At 48.3% G+C, this 18,016-nt stretch overlaps 1 protein-coding gene across 4 annotated transcripts in view; it reads left to right on the top strand.

The window, feature by feature from the left end:
• The first annotated feature begins 1,406 nt into the window (after nt 1-1,406).
• The window catches only part of PIWIL4 (piwi like RNA-mediated gene silencing 4), a 733,536-nt gene continuing 716,926 nt past the window's right edge, over nt 1,407-18,016 (top strand). For 3 of the 4 annotated variants that reach the window (XM_063951461.1, XM_063951460.1, XM_063951458.1), the window contains exons 1-2: nt 1,454-1,548; nt 1,633-1,660. The gene's annotated coding sequence lies outside the window, so the exon portion shown is untranslated. Of the gene's footprint in view, nt 1,549-1,632; nt 1,661-18,016 lie in introns of all 4 variants that reach the window. The other variant, XM_063951459.1, reaches the window with a different exon arrangement.

Below are 18,016 nucleotides of genomic sequence, written 5' to 3'. Positions count from 1 at the left end.
GCCACACACCACAATGCCAATTACACAATAAGTCCTACAGTAAGGCTTCTAATTACTTTTAAATGACCTGCTCGTTGCCAGGGATTTCATGCTCTTGGTTTCATGCACGGTGCCAGGGGTTTTCATGCTCAGGGTGTCATGCTCGTTGCCATGGGTTTCATGCACTGGGTGTCATGCTCGTTGCCAGGGGTTTCATGCTCTTGGTTCAATGCACGGTGCCAGGGGTTTTCATGCTCAGGGTGTCATGCTCGTTGCCAGGGGTTTCATGCACTGGGTGTCATGCTCGTTGCCAGGGGTTTCATGCACTGGGTGTCATGCTCGTTGCTAGGGGGTAATGCTTGTTGCTAGGGCTGTGCTCCCAGTGCCACATATGTCGCCAGTGCCAGATATTCCCCCACAGTGCCAGGTACACACATGCCCCCAATGCCAAATATGCCCCCCCCCCAAGTGCCAGGTACACATATACCCCCCAGTGTCACACATGCCCCCTCAGTTCCACATATGCCCCCCCAAGTGCCAAATATGCCCCCCCTCCCCCAGTGCCACATATGCTCCCCAAGGTCCAGGTACAGCCCCCCCCCCACTCTCCGCTGTTTTGTGAAGGAGGAGACTGAGGGCACAGCGCGCGCCTCTCCTGTGTCCCTCCTGCGTCTCCGGCGTGCCTGTTAAATGAAGTGCCGGTTCCTGAGCCAATCAGAGCTCACGAACGCGCACTTCCTTCAATAGACCCGCCGGAGACGCAGGAGGGACACAGGAGAGGCACGCACTGTGCCCTCCGTGTCCCTCCTTCACAGCAGCGGAGGGAAAGAGGGAGAGGAGACGGCAGATTGACATGCGGACCAATCTGCACTAAATCAGTGGCGGCGCCCCCGCAGCCCTGCGCCTCCAAGCCACCGCGAGGGCTGCGGGGGCAGTAGTTACGCCACTGCCCTTGTGTGAAAGGGAGTGCTGAACTGGGCCCTGGATCCAATCCGTGTTCCAAAAGCCCAGGTTTGTCTGAGAGTGGCATAAATATCCATTTATTGCGCTGAACCTGTTGCCTTTTGCTTAATCCTACAAAGTACACACTGTACAGGTCGCTGTGAGCTAGATAAGTATACAGCTAATCATGATATCCCGCATGGCTGGAGCTGAGAACTGCAACTTTTTATGTGGTATTAATATATTATTATTAATGTATAAGTTTTGGATTCTGGAGCTTTTATACTGTATATACTGTAATGCATATTCAGAATTTCACAGTTGAATGCATTCTGCTAATTACTGTGGTATTCTATGTTTTTAATAATGCAGTTTCTAAAACTGTTATTACTATAGTATTATACCAAATTTACCATGTTTTCACACTCAGTAGTCTGGTCTTTGAAGCATACTGTCTGTAACCGTACGCTTCGCCTGCAGGGGGAGCTCTGCGCCACCGTTGGTTGGACCGGGTGTGGCCGCAGTTTGCTTCTGCGTTTGCGCAACGTCTGGGTGTGTCCGGCGGCGTGTGCAGCGTTTGCGCCATTTGGGGTGTGGTCGGCGGTGTGCGCGGAAGCTCGGGGGCAGGTAAGGGACGCTTCTGATCTGCGTTATACTGTGTAACCTTGTGAGTTTGCATTTGCATGGTGGTAACCCTGTCTGTGTCCTCAGGTGCAGATACTCGGGTAGGGACCTGGCTGTGAGTATGCATTCGCGTGTTGCATAATAATACATTGCATTGTCTTACTGCAATCTGTTGTGTAGTAATATCGCCTGTGGGTTTATTTGCATAATCCTGCTCTGTTTTTATGCAAATCACTGTAGTTGCTATGTAAGCTTGTGTTTATTATTGCAGGGACTACTAATACATATTTATTAGTGGATTTGTTTGCAATTAATTTGCTTTTTTGTTCATGGTGAGAAAATACATGGATGGGTCATATTTTCGGGATCCGGTCTGAAGATCGACAGTGTCTAGGTCGACAATGTTTAGGTCGACCACTATAGGTCGACAGTCACTAGGTTGACATGGATGGACGGTCGACAGGGTTTCTAGGTCGACATGTGCTAGGTCGACAGGTCTAAAGGTCGACATGAGTTTTTCACATTTTTGTTTTTTTAAATTTTTTCATACTTAACGATCCACGTGGACTACGATTGGAACGGTAATCTGTGCCGAGCGAAGCGAAGGCACCATGCCCGAAGCATGGCGAGCGAAGCGGTGCACTAATTTGGGATCCCGGTCACTCTACGAAGAAAACGACACAAAAAAAAAAAAAAAAAATCCTCATGTCGACCTTTAGACCTGTCGACCTAGCACATGTCGACCTAGAAACCCTGTCGACCTTCCATCCATGTCGACCTAGTAACTGTCGACCTATAATGGTCGACCTAAACATTGTCGACCTAGATACTGTCGATTTGATGAACCACACACATAAATACATATATACTGTTTATATACTTTATTATTTGTTTTGTATTATTTGTGTGATAAGTGTTCTGTGTAGCTTCACCAGAAAAATATTTACTGGAAAAAGATGCGCTGTTTTGTAAAGAAGCTTGCCAATGGGCTTGATTCAGTGCGGATTGAATAGCGCCGGGAATTAGCACCCCGTGCTATTCAATTCAGCGCGCTGTGACACCCGAAGAGAGGTTGGTGCGAACAGAAATCCGACAAAAGTGCTGGCGCAAAGCTGATTTCCCCCCTTTGCGCAGCGGAAACAGCATCGCGCCGGGCACTTGAGACAGATTACCGGTTCTCACGGCAAAACACCCTGTCCCGACATGACAGTGTGCTGAATTGAATAGCATCGGGAGCTAATTCCCGGCTATATTCAATCCACGTTGAATTGAATTGAGCCTAATGATATTTTACAATAATTAATTTTCTCTAACGTCCTAAGTGGATGCTGGGGACTCCGTAAGGACCATGGGGAATAGCGGCTCCGCAGGAGACTGGGCACATCTAAAGAAAGCTTTAGGACTATCTGGTGTGCACTGGCTCCTCCCCCTATGACCCTCCTCCAAGCCTCAGTTAGATCTCTGTGCCCGAACGAGAAGGGTGCACACTAGGGGCTCTCCTGAGCTTCTTAGTGAAAGTTTTAGTTTAGGTTTTTTATTTTCAGTGAGACCTGCTGGCAACAGGCTCACTGCATCGAGGGACTAAGGGGAGAAGAAGCGAACTCACCTGCGTGCAGAGTGGATTGGGCTTCTTAGGCTACTGGACATTAGCTCCAGAGGGACGATCACAGGCCCAGCTTGGATGGGTCCCAGAGCCGCGCCGCCGGCCCCCTTACAGAGCCAGAAGGCAGAAGAGGTCCGGAAAATCGGCGGCAGAAGACGTCCTGTCTTCAACAAGGTAGCGCACAGCACTGCAGCTGTGCGCCATTGCTCTCAGCACACTTCACACTCCGGTCACTGAGGGTGCAGGGCGCTGGGGGGGGCGCCCTGAGACGCAATAATAAACACCTTGGATGGCAAAAAATGCATCACATATAGCTCCTGGGCTATATGGATGCATTTAACCCCTGCCAAAATACATAAAAAAACGGGAGATAAGGCCGCCGATAAGGGGGCGGAGCCTATCTCCTCAGCACACTGGCGCCATTTTCCCTCACAGCTCCGTTGGAGGGAAGCTCCCTGGCTCTCCCCTGCAGTCACTACACTACAGAAAGGGTTAAAAAAGAGAGGGGGGCACAAATTAGGCGCAGTATTAACTATACAGCAGCTATAAGGGGAAAAACACTTATATAAGGTTATCCCTGTATATATATAGCGCTCTGGTGTGTGCTGGCAAACTCTCCCTCTGTCTCCCCAAAGGGCTAGTGGGGTCCTGTCCTCTATCAGAGCATTCCCTGTGTGTGTGCTGTATGTCGGTACTTTTGTGTCGACATGTATGAGGAGAAAAATGATGTGGAGACGGAGCAGATTGCCTGTAATAGTGATGTCACCCCCTAGGAGGTCGACACCTGAGTGGATGAACTGTTGGAAGAAATTACGTGACAGTGTCAGCTCTGTATAAAAGACAGTGGTTGACATGAGACAGCCGGCTACTCAGCTTGTGCCTGTCCAGACGTCTCATAGGCCGTCAGGGGCTATAAAGCGCCCGTTACCTCAGATGGCAGATATAGACGCCGACACGGATACTGACTCCAGTGTCGACGGTGAAGAGACAAATGTGACTTCCAGTAGGGCCACACGTTACATGATTGAGGCAATGAAAAAATGTTTTACACATTTCTGATAATACGAGTACCACCAAAAAAAGGGGGTATTATGTTCGGTGAGGAAAAACTACCTGTAGTTTTCCTGAATCTGAGAAATTAAATGAGGTGTGTGATGATGCGTGGGTTTCCCCCGATAACAACTGATAATTTCTAAAATGTTATTGGCATTATATCCTTTCCCGCCAGAGGTTAGGGTGCGTTGGGAAACACCCCCTAGGGTGGATAAAGCGCTCACACGCTTGTAAGGGCTCTATCCTCTCCTGAGATGGCCGCCCTTAAGGATCCTGCTGATAGAAAGCAGGAGGGTATCCTAAAATGTATTTACACACATACTGGTGTTATACTGCGACCAGCAATCGCCTCAGCCTGGATGTGCAGTGCTGGGTTGGCGTGGTCGGATTCCCTGACTGAAAATATTGATACCCTAGATAGGGACAGTATATTTTTGCCTATAGAGCATTTGAAAGATGCATTTCTATATATGCGTGATGCACAGCGGAATATTTGCCGACTGGCATCAAGTCTAAGTGCGTTGTCCATTTCTACCAGTAGAGGGTTATGGACACGTCAGTGGTCAGGTGATGCGTATTCCAAACGGCATTTGGAAGTATTGCCTTATTAAGGGGAGGAGTTATTTGGGGTCGGTCTTTCAGACCTGGTGGCCACGGCAACAGCTGGGAAATCCACGTTTGTACCCCAGGTCGCCTCTCAACATGAGAAGACGCCGTATTATCAGGCGCAGTCTTTTCGTGGATAAGCGGGCAAAAGGTTCCTCATTTCTGCCCCGTGACAGAGGGAGAGGAAAAAGGCTGCAGAAATCAGCCAGTTCCCAGGAACAGAAACCCTCTCCCGCCTCTGCCAAGCCCTCAGTATACGCTGGGGCTTTACAAGCAGAATCAGGCACGGTGGGGGGCCCGTCTCAATGAATTTCAGCGCGCAGTGGGCTCACTCGCAAGTAGACCCCTGGATCCTTCAGGTGATATCTCAGGGGTACAAATTAGAATTCGAGACGTCTCCCCCTCGCCGTTTCCTAAAGTCGGCTTTACCGATGTCTGCTTCTGACAGGGAGACAGTTTTGGAAGCCATTCACAAGCTGTATTCCCAGCAGGTGATAATCAAGATACCCCTCCTGCAACAGGGAATGGGGTATTATTCCACACTGTTGTGGTACCGAAGCCGGACGGCTCGGTGAGACCGATTCTAAATCTAAAATCTTTGAACACTTACATACAGAGGTTCAAATTCAAGATTGAGTCACTCAGAGCAGTGATTGCGAACCTGGAAGAAGGGGACTACATGATGTCTCGGGACATCAAGGATGCTTACCTTCATGTCAAAATTTACCCTTCTCACCAAGGGTACCTCAGGTTTATGGTACAGAACTGTCACTATCAGTTCAGACGCTGCCGTATGGATGGTCCACGGCACCCCGGGTCTTTACCATGGTAATGGCCGAAATGATGATTTCTCTATCGTCCTAGTGGATGCTGGGGTTCCTGAAAGGACCATGGGGGAATAGCGGCTCCGCAGGAGACAGGGCACAAAAAGTAAAGCTTTAGGATCAGGTGGTGTGCACTGGCTCCTCCCCCTGTGACCCTCCTCCAAGCCTCAGTTAGATTTTTGTGCCCGGCCGAGAAGGGTGCAATCTAGGTGGCTCTCCTAAAGAGCTGCTTAGAAAAGTTTAGCTTAGGTTTTTTATTTTACAGTGAGTCCTGCTGGCAACAGGATCACTGCAACGAGGGACTTAGGGGAGAAGAAGTGAACTCACCTGCGTGCAGGATGGATTGGCTTCTTTGGCTACTGGACATTAGCTCCAGAGGGACGATCACAGGTACAGCCTGGATGGTCACCGGAGCCTCGCCGCCGGCCCCCTTGCAGATGCTGAAACAAGAAGAAGGTCCAGAATCGGCGGCATGAAGACTCCTCAGTCTTCTTAAGGTAGCGCACAGCACTGCAGCTGTGCGCCATTTCCTCTCAGCACACTTCACACGGCAGTCACTGAGGGTGCAGGGCGCTGGGAGGGGGGCGCCCTGGGAGGCAATGAAAACCTATTTTTGGCTAAAAATACCTCACATATAGCCTCCGGGGGCTATATGGAGATATTTAACCCCTGCCAGAATCCGTTAAGAGCGGAAGACGAGGCCGCCGAAAAAGGGGCGGGGCCTATCTCCTCAGCACACAGCGCCATTTTCCCTCACAGAAAGGCTGGAGGGAAGGCTCCCAGGCTCTCCCCTGCACTGCACTACAGAAACAGGGTTAAAACAGAGAGGGGGGGCACTAATTTGGCGTTAGAAATATATAAAAAAGATGCTATAAGGGAAAACACTTATATAAGGTTGTCCCTATATAATTATAGCGTTTTTGGTGTGTGCTGGCAAACTCTCCCTCTGTCTCTCCAAAGGGCTAGTAGGTCCTGTCCTCTATCAGAGCATTCCCTGTGTGTGTGCTGTGTGTCGATATGTGTGTGTCGACATGTATGAGGACGATGTTGGTGAGGAGGCGGAGCAATTGCCTGTAATGGTGATGTCACTCTCTAGGGAGTCGACACCGGAATGGATGGCTTATTTAGGGAATTACGTGATAATGTCAACACGCGGCAAGGTCGGTTGACGACATGAGACGGCCGACAAACAATTAGTACCGGTCCAGACGTCTCAAAAACACCGTCAGGGGTTTTAAAACGCCCGTTTACTTTAGTCGGTCGACACAGACACAGACAGGGACACTGAATCCAGTGTCGACGGTGAATAAACAAACGTATTCCTTATTAGGGCCACACGTTAAGGGCAATGAAGGAGGTGTTACATATTTCTGATACTACAAGTACCACAAAAGAGGGTATTATGTGGGATGTGAAAAAACTACCGTAGTTTTTCCTGAATCAGATAAATTAAATGAAGTGTGTGATGATGCGTGGGTTCCCCCCGATAGAAAATATGGGCGGTATACCCTTTCCCGCCAGAAGTTAGGGCGCGTTGGGAAACACCCCTTAGGGTGGATAAGGCGCTCACACGCTTATCAGAACAAGTGGCGGTACCGTCTATAGATAGGGCCGTCCTCAAAAAGCCAGCTGACAGGAGGCTGGAAAATATCATAAAAAGTATATACACACATACTGGTGTTATACTGCGACCAGCGATCGCCTCAGCCTGGATGTGCAGAGCTGGGGTGGCTTGGTCGGATTCCCTGACTAAAAATATTGATACCCTTGACAGGGACAGTATTTTATTGACTATAGAGCATTTAAGGATGCATTTCTATATGCGAGATGCACAGAGGGATATTTGCACTCTGGCATCAAGAGTAAGTGCGATGTCCATATCTGCCAGAAGATGTTTATGGACACGACAGTGGTCAGGTGATGCAGATTCCAAACGGCACAAAGGTGTATTGCCGTATAAAGGAAGAGGAGTTATTTGGGGTCGGTCCATCGGACCTGGTGGCCACGGCAACTGCTGGAAAATCCACCGTTTTTACCCTAAGTCACATCTCTGCAGAAAAAGACACCGTCTTTTCAGCTTCAGTCCTTTCGTCCCTATAAGAGTCATATCTGCCCAGGGATAGAGGAAAGGGAAGAAGACTGCAGCAGGCAGCCCATTCCCAGGAACAGAAGCGTTCCACCGCTTCTGACAAGCTCTCAGCATGACGCTGAGACCGTACAGGACCCCTGGATCCTACAAGTAGTATCCCAGGGGTACAGATTGGAATGTCGAGACGTTTCCCCTGCGCAGGCTCCTGAAGTCTGCTTTACCAAGGTCTCCCTCCGACAAGGAGGCAGTATGGGAAACAATTCACGAGCTGTATTCCCAGCAGGTGATAATTAAATTACCCCTCCTACAACAAGAAAAGGGGTATTATTCCACACTATATTGTGGTACTGAAGCCAGAAGGCTAGGTGAGACCTATTCTAAATCTAAAAAAATTTGAACACTTACAAAGGTTCAAATCAAGATGGAGTCACTCAGAGCAGTGATAACGAACCGGGAAGAAGGGGACTATATGGTGTCCCGAGACATCAGGGATGCTTACCTCCATGTCCCAAATTTGCCCTTATCACTAAGGGTACCTCAGGTTCGTGGTACAGAACTGTCACTATCAGTTTCAGACGCTGCCGTTTGGATTGTCCACGGCACCCCGGGTCTTTACCAAGGTAATGGCCGAAATGATGGTTCTTCTTCGAAGAAAAGGCGTCTTAATTATCCCTTACTTGGACGATCTCCTGATAAGGGCAAAGTCCAGGGAACAGTTGGAGGTCGGAGTAGCACTATCTCGGATACTGTTACAACAGCAGGGGTGGATTCTAAATATTCCAAAATCGCAGCTGATCCCGACAACAAGTCTCCTGTGCTTAGGGATGATTCTGGACACAGTCCAGAAAAAGGTGTTTCTCCCGGAAGAGAAAGCCAGGGAGTTATCCGAGCTAGTCAGGAACCTCCTAAAATCAGTGCATCATTGCACAAGGGCCATGGTAAAAAAATGGTGACTTCCTTCGAAGCAATTCCAGTCGGCAGATTTCATGCAAGAACTTTTCAGTGGGATCTGCTGGACAAATGGTCCAGATCGCATCTTCAGATGCATCAGCGGATAACCCTATATCCAAGGACAAGGGTGTCTCTCCTGTGGTGGTTACAGAGTGCTCATCTTCTAGAGGGCCGCAGATTCGGCATTCAGTTTTGGATGTTGGTGACCACGGAGGCCAGCCCGAGAGGCTGGGGAGCAGTCACACAAGGAAAAAATTTCCAGGGAGTGTGATCAAGTCTGGAGACTTTTCTCCACATAAATATAGCTAAGGGTAAATTTATAATGCTCTAAGCTTAGCAAGACCTCTGCTTCAAGGTCAGCCGGTATTGATCCAGTGGGATAAAACATCACGGCAGTCGCCCACGTAAATAGACAGGGCGGCACAAGAAGCAGGAGGGCAGTGGCAAAAACTGCAAGGACTTTTCGCTGGGCGGAAAATCATGTGATAGCACTGTCAGCAGTGTTTCATTCCGGGAATGGAAACTGGGAAGCAGACTTCCTCAGTAGGCACGACCTCCACCCGGCAGAGTGGGAACTTCATGGGGAAGTTTTCCACATGATTGTAAACCGTTGGGAATTACCAAAGGTGGACATGATGGCGTCCCGTCTGAACAAAAAACGGGACAGGTATTGCGCCAGGTTAAGAGACCCTCAGGCAATAGCTGTGGACGTTCTGGTAACACCGTGGGTGTACCAGTCGGTGTATGTGTTCCATCCTCTGCTTTTCATACCTAAGGTACTGAGAATTATAAGACGTAGAGGAGTAAGAACTATACTCATGGCTCCGGATTGGCCAAGAAGGACTTGGTACCCGGAACTTCAAGAGATGCTCACAGAGGACTTATGGCCTCTGCCGCTAAGAAGGGACTTGTTTCAGCAAGTACCATGTCTGTTCCAAGACTTACCGCAGCTGCGTTTGACGGCATGGCGGTGGAACGCCGGATCCTAAGGGAAAAGGCATTCAGGAAGAGGTCATTCCTACCCTGGTCAAAGCCAGAAAGGAGGTGACCGCACAACATTATCACCACATGTGGCGAAAATATGTTGCGTGGTGGTGAGGCCAGGAAGGCCCCACGAAGAAATTTCAACTCGGTCGATTCCTGCATTTCCTGCAAACAGGAGTGTCTATGGGCCTCAAATTGGGGTCCATTAAGGTTCAAATTTCGGCCCTGTCGATTTTTCTTCCAGAAAGAATTGGCTTCAGTTCCTGAAGTCCAGAAGTTTGTCAAGGGAGTATTGCATATACAACCCCCTTTTGTGCCTCCAGTGGCACTGTGGGATCTCAACGTAGTTCTGGGATTCCTCAAAACACATTGGTTTAAAACCAGTCAAATCTGTGGATTTGAAGCATCTCACATGAAAAGTGAACATGCTCTTGGACCTGGCCTGGACCAGGCGAGTGTCAAATTGGTGGTTTTTTTCTCAAAAAAGCCCATATCTGTTTGTCCATTCGGACAGGGCAGAGCTGCGGACTCGTCCCCAGTTCTCTCCCTAAGGTGGTGTCAGTGTTTCACCTGAACCAGCTTATTGTGGTGTCTTGCGCCTACTAGGGACTTGGAGGACTCCAAGTTGCTAGATGTGGTCAGGGCCCTGAAAATATAGGTTCCAGGACGGCTGGAGTCAGGAAAACTGACTTGCTGTTATCCTGTATGCACCCAACAAACTGGGTGCTCTTGCTTCTAAGCAGACTTTTGCTAGTTGGATGTGTAATACAATTCAGCTTGCACATTCTGTGGCAGGCCTGCCACAGCCAAAATATGTAAATGCCCATTCCACAAGGAAGGTGGGCTCATCTTGGACGGCTGCCCGAGGGGTCTCGGCTTTACAACTTTGCCGAGCGGCTATTTAGTCAGGGGCAAACACGTTTGTAAAATCCTACAAATTTGATACCCTGGCTAAGGAGGACCTGGAGTTCTCTCATTCGGTGCTGCAGAGTCATCCGCACTCTCCCGCCCGTTTGGGAGCTTTGGTATAATCCCCATGGTCCTTTCAGGAACCCCAGCATCCACTAGGACGATAGAGAAAATAAGAATTTACTTACCGATAATTCTATTTCTCGGAGTCCGTAGTGGATGCTGGGCGCCCATCCCAAGTGCGGATTATCTGCATTACTTGTACATAGTTACAAAAATCGGGTTATTATTTGTTGTGAGCCATCTTTTCAGAGGCTCCGCTGTTATCATACTGTTAACTGGGTTCAGATCACAGGTTGTACAGTGTGATTGGTGTGGCTGGTATGAGTCTTACCCGGGATTCATAAATCCTTCCTTATTGTGTACGCTCGTCCGGGCACAGTATCCTAACTGAGGCTTGGAGGAGGGTCATAGGGGGAGGAGCCAGTGCACACCACCTGATCCTAAAGCTTTACTTTTTGTGCCCTGTCTCCTGCGGAGCCGCTATTCCCCCATGGTCCTTTCAGGAACCCCAGCATCCACTACGGACTCCGAGAAATAGAATTATCGGTAAGTAAATTCTTATTATTCCTTCAAAGGAAGGGAATTTTAGTTATCCCTTACTTGGACAATTCCCTGATAAGGGTAAGATCCAGGGAACAGTTGGAGGTCGGTGTAGCACTATCTCAGGTAGTGTTGCTGCAGCACGGTTGGATTCTCAATATTCCAAAATCGCAGCTGGTTCCGACGACTTGTCTTCTGTTCCTAGGGATGATCCTGGACACAGTCCAGAAAAAGGTGTTTCTCCCGGAGGAGAAAGCCAGGGAGTTATCCGAGCTAGTCAGGAACCTCCTAAAACCGAGCCAAGTCTCAGTGCATCAATGCACAAGGGTTCTGAGTAAAATGGTGGCTTCCTACGAAGCAATCCCATTCGGCAGATTCCACGCAAGAACTTTCCAGTGGGACCTGCTGGACAAATGGTCCGGGTCGCATCTTCAGATGCATCAGCGGATAACCCTGTCACCAAGAACAAGGGTGTCCCTCCTGTGGTGGTTGCAGAGTGCTCATCTTCTAGAGGGCCGCAGATTCGGCATTCAGGACTGGGTCCTGGTAACCACGGATGCCAGCCTGCGAGGCTGGGGAGCAGTCACACAGGGAAGGAATATCCAGGACTTATGGTCAAGCCTGGAGACATCACTTCACATAAATATCCTGAAGCTAAGGGACATTTACAATGCTCTAAGCTTAGCAAGACCTCTGCTTCAGGGTCAGCCGGTGTTGATCCAGTCGGACAACATCACGGCAGTCACCCACGTAAACAGACAGGGTGGCACAAGAAGCAGGAGGGCAATGGCAGAAGCTGCAGGGATTCTTCGCTGGGCGGAAAATCATGTGATAGCACTGTCAGCAGTATTCATTCCGGGAGTGGACAACTGGGAAGCAGACTTCCTCAGCACGGCCTCCACCCGGGAGAGTGGGGACTTCACCCAGAAGTCTTCCACATGATTATAAACCGTTGGGAAAAACTCGACAGGTATTGTGCCAGGTCCAGGGACCCTCAGGCAATAGCTGTAGACGCTCTGGTAACACCGTGGGTGTACCAGTCAGGGTATGTGTTCCCTCCTCTGCCTCTCATACCCAAGGTACTGAGATTGATAAGATGGTGAGGAGTAAGCACTATATTCGTGGCTCCGGATTGGCCAAGAAGGACTTGGTAACCGGAACTTCAAGAGATGCTCACGGAGGATCCGTGGCCTCTACCTCTAAGAAGGGACCTGCTCCAGCAAGGACCCTGTCTGTTCCAAGACTTACCGCGGCTGCGTTTGTCGGCATGGCGGTTGAACGCCGGATCCTGAAGGAAAAAGGGCATTCCGGATGAAGTCATCCCTATCCTGATCAAAGCCAGGAAGGATGTAACCGCAAAAACATTATCACCGCAATTGGCGAAAATATGTTGCGTGGTGCGAGGCCAGTAAGGCCCGACGGTGGAAATTCAACTGGGTCGATTCCTACATTTCCTGCAAACAGGAGTGTCTATGGGCCTGAAATTGGGGTCCATTAAGGTTCAAATTTCGGCCCTGTCAATTTTCTTCCAAAAAGAACTAGCTTCAGTCCCTGAAGTTCAGACGTTTGTAAAAGGGGTACTGCATATACAGCCTCCTTTTGTGCCTCCAGTGGCACTTTGGGATCTCAATGTAGTTTTGGGTTCCAAAAGTCACATTGGTTTGAACCACTTAAATCTGTGGAGTTAAAATATCTCACATGGAAAGTGGTCATGCTGTTGGCCCTGGCCTGGGCCAGGCGCGTGTCAGAATTGGCGGCTTTATCCTGAAAAAGCCCTTATCTGATGTTCCATTCGGACAGGGCGAAATTGAGGACTCGTCCTCAGTTTCTCCCTAAGGTGGTTTCAGCGTTTCACCTGAACCAACCTATTTGTGGTGCCTGCGGCTACTAGGGACTTGGAGGACTCCAAGTTGCTAGACGTTGTCAGGGCCCTGAAAATATATGTTTCCAGGAGGGCTGGAGTCAGGAAATCTGACTCGCTGTTTATCCTGTATGCACCCAACAAGCTGGGTGCTCCTGCTTCTAAGCAGACTATTGCTCGTTGGATTTGTAGTACAATTCAGCTTGCACATTCTGTGGCAGGCCTGCCACAGCCAAAAATCTGTAAATGCCCACTCCACAAAGAAGGTGGGCTCATCTTGGGCGGCTGCCCGAGGGGTCTCGGCTTTACAACTTTGCCGAGCAGCTACTTGGTCAGGAGCAAATACGTTTGTAAAATTCTACAAAATTGATATCCTGGCTGAGGAGGACCTGGAGTTCTCTCATTTGGTGCTGCAGAGTCATCCGCACTCTCCCGCCCGTTTGGGAGCTTTGGTATAATCCCCATGGTCCTTACGGAGTCCCCAGCATCCACTTAGGACGTTAGAGAAAATAAGAATTTACTTACCGATAATTCTATTTCTCATAGTCCGTAGTGGATGCTGGGCGCCCATCCCAAGTGCGGATTGTCTGCAATACTTGTACATAGTTATTGTTACAAAAATCGGGTTATTATTGTTGTGAGCCATCTTTCAGAGGCTCCTCTGTTATCATGCTGTTAACTGGGTTCAGATCACAGGTTATACGGTGTGATTGGTGTGGCTGGTATGAGTCTTACCCGGGATTCAAAATCCTTCTTTATTGTGTACGCTCGTCCGGGCACAGTATCCTAACTGAGGCTTGGAGGAGGGTCATAGGGGGAGGAGCCAGTGCACACCAGATAGTCCTAAAGCTTTCTTTAGATGTGCCCAGTCTCCTGCGGAGCCGCTATTCCCCATGGTCCTTACGGAGTCCCCAGCATCCACTACGGACTATGAGAAATAGAATTATCGGTAAGTAAATTCTTATTTTAATCAAGCTTTAGATGTGTAAAAATCCACTAAACCTCAATATTATGGGAAATGTGGAGCTGTACCCAGATTTTGAAAAACTTGAATTTAACCTGTTATTTGGACCATGTTTGTGAATTGGAAGTTATGCTCCAATGAAAGTCTGCTTCTTACATCTGCTTCTGTTGGTGAATTTCGACATTTTAAGCAAGTAAACACTTTACTGTAGCGATGTTGGGGTGAGGGATGTCAATTGCATTTATTTGGTGTCTTACCGCTATTTCCAACTGCGTTTCGCCATTGGTTAAGTGGAATGGAGCCATGCGCCAGAGACACTGATCAGATTTCAATGAGTTTTGCTGTAGTTTCTAAACTTGTGCATTAAGGCGCTTGTGCTGAGTGAGTACTACGTGAGTTTGCTTAGCGAATGTTACTGTAATTGATGTGGACATTCTCAGAAAGCGGATACGTCCATAATACCCACTGCAGGCGGACCACGAGGCGTGCTAGATCAGCACAGAGGGCAGAACCGTGACACAATGAGATAGCGACATTTCCGGCCACCACCCATCCGGGATTTGCAACCCTCCTTTCTCTGAACAGTGTTTCTAATTTCCGGATGCTACAGAATAATCCTGGACGGGAGGCAACTCTACTCATCCATGGTCGAACTGGTTCCACTTGTTTCACTATAGTTCGATTTTTGTGATGAATCTAAATTGCCAGAAATGATGGAGGATCTTCTCATTTTTGTACCAATGTGAGACCCCAATTCGATAAAGCATCTGTGACCGGAGCCCCGCATCTCTGCTGGGAGACTTTGCTCCTTGTACTATGCAACTTTCTGTCTGTGGCTTGCTACATTCCTACTTCAAATGACGCATGCTGCCATGGCCTCACATAGGGGGGGAGATTTATCAAAACTTGGAGAGATGAAGTACCAGCCAATCAGCTCATAACTGCCATGTTACAGGCTGTGTTTGAAAAATGTCAGGAGCTGATTGGTTGGTGTTTTATCTCTCTCCACTTTCCCTTTCCCTGGGCGGGATGTATTAACATACATCGCCGACCCTCGGCGCCCAATGCAGCGATTCTAATCGCATATGTACCAACATATGTGATTAACATCGCAATGCGGTGACGGAGCCGCCCGCGATACCTGTGAGGTGGTGTGCAGGGGGATCTCCTTCACATCCTTGGGCTCACCACCTCCTCCCAGGCCAGTAAGCAGGCAGCAGGCTGTCCCCGGCGCCTCCTCCTCCTCCCCCCCTGCAGCCGGAAAGAGGAGTTTGGTTTCCGGGACGAGGGCTGCCTGGATTGAGGTATGCTGGGGGGAGGGGAGTCGGCGTCAGTGGGATGACGGAAGCAGCGGAATGCAGTGTCCGGCGGTAACGGCGAAAACCTGGCGGCTGGGGGTTAGTAGATATGAAAATGCTGTAAAACCCCCGAAAAGTGTTTTTTTCCCGCAGTTTCCCTTTAGTACATCCTGCCCCCTGAGCCTTATTAAATCTCACCCATAATCACACAAGTAGACTGGTCACTGCCCTCCGCAAGATCATCTTACTATTTTCCTGAAGTACTCTGTCCTGCTGTGATCATTCGGATAATCTGATTGGCTGAAATTTGATCTATTCCCACCCACAACACAAGCAAGAGATGACGAATTACAATGAAAACGTGTCTTAACCCTACTGAAAAATACTTTAATATGTGCAATTTGTATTACGGTAAAAATGAATTAACTGCGAACCTTGAGATCTCTTCTTTGTGTGTTCAGCAGCTATCAAAACATACTTTAGAGCTGGCAAGTGTACAGTAATACTATACATTATACATACATTAGTGTAAATGCGTGTTATAAATGTTCACAAACGCTATCTTATTAAGGATAAAAAGCAAAGCAAAATATTTAATATTGTGCTGAGTTCTTCATGAACGCGAGTATATTCCAGAAACAGATATGCATCTGTTCAACTAAAACTGTTCTGTGGAATGAAAATAAATGTAACTTTGATTTATTATCCTAGTGAAATTGTCATTGCAATTTATCCTTGTAGTAAGTACATCATGAAACGGTGGAACTACATCGTTAAATCAGAGCAGGGCTTGTAGACTTTAAAACTGTCGCAGCTTGATAAGATGGGTGCAGGGCTTTTGGGGGAGAAAAAATGTACGAGCACAATAGTAAAATAATTATAGTGCCACTAAACAAAGCAGCGCGTGACAGAGAGTTATTGACTGGTATAAAGTGAAGATAAAAAGTTTAAAGTGTATGTGATTAATAGAGAGAGAATTATCAGGGTCATTCTCAAGGGTACAAGGGATTGTCTTCATGTGCACGGTGTAATTTTTTTATTGTGCTATAAATAAACTGATACTTTTTACTATTTTTATATATTTTTTGTATTGTTTGACTTTTGTAATTTTTAATAGTGGCCCCTGACCTACTGTACACGAACAGGAGTCATTTTGTGAGCTGAATCAATTCTAAGCCTATTCATTCCCTATCAACTAGTGCAGTGGTTCTCAAACTCGGTCCTCAGGACCCCACACGGTTCACGTTTTCCATGTCGCCCAGCAGCTTCACTGTGTATCACCAACTGTCACATTTGAAAAATCTACAGGTGACCTGTAAAATATGAACCGTGTGGGGTCCTGAGGACCGAGTTTGAGAACCTATGAACTAGTGTATGGAATCCCAACCATGGAGGTTATTCAGATCTGATCGCTGCTGTGCGTTTTCTCACAGCGGGCGATCAGGTACTAACTGCGCATGCACCGCATCGGAGAGCAACAAAGGGTATCGCCGGTCAGTGACGTGATGGTGTGAAAATCCGTTCGCATGGGCGTTCGCAAGGTGATTGACAGGAGGTAGCCGTTTGTGGGTGGTAACTGACCATTTATTGGGAGTGTCCGGAAATACGCAGGCGTGCCCAAGTGTTTTCAGGGAGGGTGTCAGACGTCAGCTCCGGACCCAATCAGCCTGTTCTCATTGCACTGGAGGAGTAAGTCCTGGGCTGCGCACACACTGGAAAAAGCATTCGATGGTGAGTGAGGTGGGAACGAATAGTAACAGTGTGAATGTAGCCAGTCAGCATGCTGACAATTAAAACCTGGAAAGATGTTGACCTATGCTGTCTGGATAGCTTCTCAGAGCCCCCTGATATTTGTAGGTGCAGAATCTTGGGTGAGAATGAACTTCTCTCCACAATGTCTCATAAATGCTTAATTGGGTTCATGTTGGGCGAATGTGGTTGAACTCTCCGGAATGCTAATCGAACCAATTCTGGAGAACCGATCACATGGTGCATTATACTGCTTGAATCTAACATTGTGGGGGTTCATGAAGTCCATGAAGGGGGGCAAATGGTTGTTCAGATGGACCGACGGACCCAACACATGCCATGTGAACACACCCCACACCATTGTAGAACCACTACGGTGCCTTATTGACAACTGGGGTCTGTGTCACACTCGAACCCTACCATCAGTACGAAACAACTGGTACCTTGACTCATCGCACCACGCCACATGTTGCTAGCCCTTTAGGGTCTAATCAGCGATGGCACGAACCCAGGTAAGGCAATGTGTCCGGTGTTATAGTGTTAACAGAGGTACTCTGGTGGGTCTTGAATGACCCATCTGTTGGGCACCCACAATCAATTCCCGTTCGAACTCTGATCATTCATGCCACCTTGCCATGAGCAGCCTAGCCAGTGGTCAGTCTGACTCACAAGATGTCAGATTACAACTGATGCAGGCCTGGCCATTTCCAAGACGTCACAGTACGGAGGCGACACCTGCCATTACTTTTACATACTGCTATCCCGTGACTTTCAGCACTTCAGTGTACAGTATATTAGTCAGTTAATTGGTGATAGGTCTACTGATTTTTCAGCAGGTTTAGAACGGGTCGTGTGAGCATTAACAATCTACGCATGTCTGACCAGCTGGTAGGTCAGATTGGATGAGAACAATTGGATTGGATTGGACAAGTGTATACCCAGCTTTACAGATGAGTGAGATTATTGCTATTAATAAA

Source organism: Pseudophryne corroboree, chromosome 2 (genome assembly GCF_028390025.1).
Source record: "Pseudophryne corroboree isolate aPseCor3 chromosome 2, aPseCor3.hap2, whole genome shotgun sequence".
NCBI lineage: Eukaryota > Metazoa > Chordata > Amphibia > Anura > Myobatrachidae > Pseudophryne > Pseudophryne corroboree.
Note: the sequence above shows the minus strand (reverse complement) of the source record. Positions and strands in the feature narration are given on the sequence as shown.